This window comes from Lygodium microphyllum, chromosome 15 (assembly GCF_053477565.2).
Source record: "Lygodium microphyllum isolate KBCC chromosome 15, Lygodium_microphyllum_v1.1.10, whole genome shotgun sequence".
In the NCBI taxonomy this organism is placed as follows: Eukaryota; Viridiplantae; Streptophyta; class Polypodiopsida; order Schizaeales; family Lygodiaceae; genus Lygodium; species Lygodium microphyllum.
In genome coordinates this window covers 91,858,446-91,863,563 of record NC_141149.1, presented here as the reverse complement: position 1 = coordinate 91,863,563, position 5,118 = coordinate 91,858,446, and the positions used below count along the sequence as shown (strand labels likewise).

Here is a 5,118-nt window from a genome sequence, read left to right as displayed (position 1 = left end):
CAAATAAAGCACATAGTGCTAGCTGCCCTGCCACAATTTTTTTTTTCCATGTTACCGTCGCTATTAGTATCGCAAATTTACTGCTCGCATTGTTATTGGCGTCGGTTATTATCGTCGCAGACCGTCGATATCAGCGTCATTATTGGCATCAGTAAATGTGACGCTGATACCGACTATTCTATGGCACCGTCAATAACGACGCTTTTTGCAATGACGAGGGTAAAATTTGTTATTTATATTTTTGTCACTTTTAACGTCGGTATAAGGCCTATATCTTGTAGTGGGTACGCAGAAAACTCAAAACCCTAATTACTCTCACCAAGGAGCTTCAATGGAGACGAAAATTCACCAGTATAGAGAAGAGAGGGAAAGTGGTCTATTGGTCAACTTTTGGGTCAAACTGATTTCGTGAGAGGGAAAAAAAACAAAATTGAAAATTTTCCCAAAAAAGGAAAAAAATATGAGGTGAGAGAAACTCAATTTTTGTGCACTATTCATTCTCCCTTTTTTTAAATCCCCCACTACCCCTTTTTTTAATAAAAACCCTAAGATTTGGAGAGAGAAGATTCACCCTTCATGGATGTCAACATCTAGCCTTCCTATTCAACAATCCAAAAGGCCCACATCTTAAACTATATTAAATTTAAGCGCTCCCCCACTACTCCTTTTTTTAAATAAAAAACCCAAGATTTGGACAAAGAAGACTCATCCTCCATGGATGCCAACATCCAAAATTTCCACATCTTAAAGTAAATAAATTTTAAGGGCCCATTTGTGAGTTCATTTTTTTCCTAATGGGAGCCATGTTGCGAGAACTAAACACAATGGAATCGATTATTAGGTGAGTCTAAGAAACCTACTCTATAGCGTTTTAGGGCTCAATCTACTTAGCTTTGTCTAACTAGTGGGTTGGGTTAGTAGGGACTTCAAATAGCTTCTAGCTTAGGATCTGGGGTTGAACGCATGAAAGATTAAGTTGAACGCATGATGGAAGATTAAGTTGAACGCATGAAAAATAAACACAAACAAGACCATTGAATTCACATAACACTACATTAGGGATTTTACAAATTCTCATATAGTTTGGGAATTCCCAATATAGTTGATATTTGGCCACATGATCAAATCTTGTCCCCTTTCTTGAAAGTGGAGTCTACCCTAATTACTATATAGGTTGTCTTTCCAAGTCCCACTTTGAAACATGGGTTAAGATTTAGCCACATGATCAAATCTTTACCGCTTATTTGAAAGTGGGACTTGGAAGATTCTTGAATTCTGTAATATGGTATTATATGTGGAAAAAGGAAAAACTTAATCTTTTCTTTCAATCATCCTTCTCCTTTCCTTATACTTCTATGTCCCCATGCACTAATACTAGGGAGCTGAAGTTTTCTCTTTTTATATAGGTCGTATAGACATGTAATGGAACAAAATCCTTAGGTTTTTATATCCTATGCGTGCAAATGTTTGAGAAAATCCAAATTTTCCTTGAAGAAACCTTGACTCTCAAAACTTTGAATCACCTCACTCTAACTCAATTTAGGGTTTTAGGTTGCATATTTTTTTATTGCTTATCTTGAGGAAGTTTGAGATTTTTTTATTAGAACTTTTGTATTCCCTTTCAAGTTTCCCACTTCTCTTCTCAAGTTTTTATATCCCCTATGGACTAACGTAATAAGAGAAAAATTTAGGGCCTTGATGAAATATAGACTCCTAAAGCTTTGAACTACCTTGCCCTTACTCAATTAAAGATTAAGGGTTGCATATTTTTTTATTGCTTATCTTGAGGAAGTTTGAGATTTTTTTATTAGAACTTTTGTATTCCCTTTCTAGTTTCCCACTTCTCTTCTCAAGTTTTTATATCCCCTATGGACTAACGTAATAAGAGAAAAATTTAGGTCCTTGATGAAATATAGACTCCTAAAGCTTTGAACTAACTTGCCCTTACTCAATTAAAGATTAAGGGTTGTAGCTTGTCTGAGAATACTCTAAGGTTTTGTCTCTTAACAACCTTATTACTATTATATACCTTTTTAACTTAAAACTTTTTGTACTTACAATTTTGTATATTGGATGTTTCATTACTTTGTTAGCATTATCGTTTAGGGCATATGCTTATACAATAGTGTAGTGACGAGATGGTGCATGTCTTAAAAGTTACCCATTGTTAACTTCAAGTAAGTGGTCCACTTAGCTTTGAAATGTGTGAATATCTTTGTTTTTGAAATTTAGAACAGTTTATTTGTAGAAAATTAAAGAAAGAGGATGCTCTCTCTCTATCTCCCTCAGAGAAGAAGGGCAATGCTCTTGCTTGTGATAGTGCACCCTTGTTCTTACTTCGTTCATGTCAAAGCTTTGCATATAGTTTGTTGTCTACTTCAAACAACATTAATCTTTCTCTCTTAGAGACCTAAGACTTTGCTATCTTGCATATCTTAAAACCTTTCCTAAACCATGCTTCTCTACCGTCCTTATCTACTTGGATTACAAGCTCATATAGTGATGGAACAAAGCAAAGCTACGGGACACGTTCAAGGCATATGATATTCCAATGATGCGATGACAGGGTAGTATCTCTCTCAAAATAATTAGCTACTAATTAATTTAACTTAAATGACCCAATTATAAGTTGCTTTTGATATAGAAATGTTTTTTCTAGAAATTTTGCTACTAATTAACTTAACTCAAGTCGCCCACTTGTAAGCTCCTTTTGACATAGAAATGTTTTTTCTGGATTTTTTTAAAAAAAATCCTACTTGCTTCTTTGTGTGTCGTTCTTGGTTTGGTAACAGATGCTTATTGCATGGCGTGCGGATTAAATGGAAAAAAGCTAGCATGCAAATCAATCTGGTGACGCCACATCTGCGGGTGGGGAACCTAAAAGCATGGTATATCCTTAATGTTGCTTTTCAGGCCTGCTGCTGCGTCTTCTTCTTCTCCTCTCTCCCCCGTAGCCTTCTTCTCTGTCCCTCTCTTGTTACCTGCACAGCGCTCTCTCTCTCTCTCTCTCTCTCTCTCTCTCTCTCTCTCGTTACCTGCACAGCTAAATGTAGGTAAGAAATGAGGAAAAAGACAGGTAGCGGAATCCGGCGTGGCGCTTATGAGAAGACAAAATACCACCTGTCAAGATGGCGAGCGTGCTTGCATGTTCTGTCTGAACTCTGTGACGCTGGACTTGCGGCTTCATGATGAGCTGCGACAAGAAGGCCCGGTCCGGAGCTCCAAGCTCCCATCCCCAGTCTTCTCACTTGGCAATGGGTTCATCCGCTCATTGCATCTGGAAATCGCAAGGGTCATCCTGAGGTATGGACAGTGGTTGCTCCACAGAAACATGTGTTTGACGTGGAGCTGAAGTTGATGGGGAATCGTTTCTTCGAGTGGACTAGTGCTCCCACCCCCCAAGTGGAGGAGTTCAAGCAAATGATCAATGACTTCTTTTGGTTGGTAGGAGTCTTCAACCTTGGGGACTACATCCCCTTCTTACGAAGCCTTAACTTGCAAGGATATGAGGGCAAAATGAAACAGCTCCACAAGAAACTTGACTCTTTTTGGGAGCGCACCATACGAGAGCACTCTCACCTAGAGTGTGAAAGAGGGGGGCATTTCCTTGACTTCCTTATGTCCCTTACTACTTTGACTACTCCAGAATTGTACAAGCTCAACATGGAGGAAGTTAAGGGTGCCTTGATGGTTTGTATTGAATGGTTTTCTTCTTCTCACATCTTGGAAGTTAAATTTGGATCTTAGGGTTCTTCTTATTATGGTCATCTTGATGGGCATAGCTGCATATTATTTCATCTTCACCAAAGGTTGTCTCTGTGTACATGTAGGACCTCTTCGCAGCTGGCACTGATACCACGGCAGTTTGTGTTGAATGAGCAATGACAGAGCTCCTATGTAATCCAAATGTGTTGAAGAAAGCTCAAGCTGAGCTTGATTGTGTAGTGGGAAAGAATAGCATAGTGCAAGAATCAGACATCCAACAACTCAAGTACTTGCAAGCCATTGTAAAGGAGACATTACGACTCCATCCACCGTCACCCCTTCTTGGAGCACGTGAAGCTTTAGACTCTTGTGAAATCGCAGGATATTCTATACCCAAGGGCACACGTCTCATAGTCAATGCATGGTCATTGGGGCATGATGAAAGTGTTTGGGAGAGACCTTTGGAATTTATTCCTGAAAGAGTCCTCCACACAAGCATTGATGTTCACGGACACAATTTTGAGCTAGTTCCATTTGGAGGAGGTAGATGCATATGCATGGGGATACCATTGGCCTTATGCAATGTGCAGTTTTCTCTTGCAAGCTTGTTACATAGCTTTGATTGGTCCCTTGCACCTCATGAAACACTTGATATGTCCGAGAAGTTTGGAACAGCATTGGCAAAAGTAAAACCCCTCTTACTAACACCCACACCCCGACTTTCGAAAGAGATATATGGGTTTGAATGAAACCTCAAGATCACTCTGTAGATCCAATGTTATTAGGTGGATTAGCTTATGTGAGATTAAACTTATTATGGCTAGAGATGCATTGTAAATATTCATCTTAGGAGGGTCCAATATTAATATCACAAGACAGACAAGTACACAAATATATACCCATCAATAGAAATAGTATGTCCTACATTGGGAGTTTCAACACGCACTATTCTTGTAACAACCACCATTATGGCTACTTTAAGCTTTGTTACCATATTTCTAAAGTGATGTGTGTGAACATATTTAGGGTAGTTGAGGCATGGCATGTTTTTCCCTCTTTAAGAGGCATTTTTACCTCAGCCTTGTGTATATGCCTATTCACTTTAGAGAATACTTAGTCCTATATATCTTCACTATGGATCTCTCTTAATACACTTTGAGTTATGCTCTCTCAAGTTTCCTCTTTTGCTAGCTATGTATGTACATCCTATTAACCCTAAATCCAACAATGTTTATACAATGTTCATTTTTTTGCAAATAAATCCAATTTGGATCTTAGATCCTCTTAATGCATCCCTAAAGAGAGATGCATAAAAAGTATAATGATCCTTTTGCATTATCAATGGCTCTTTCTTGAAAGACATCAATCACAATGTTCTATGAATGTACCATTCAACTTCAACTTTAAATCATG

General features: G+C 38.3%; 1 pseudogene; it reads left to right on the top strand.

Moving 5' to 3' along the window:
- Positions 1-3,100: 3,100 nt before the first annotated feature.
- LOC148024759 (flavonoid 3'-monooxygenase CYP75B137 pseudogene) lies at positions 3,101-4,454 on the top strand (annotated as a pseudogene).
- Positions 4,455-5,118: the final 664 nt, after the last annotated feature.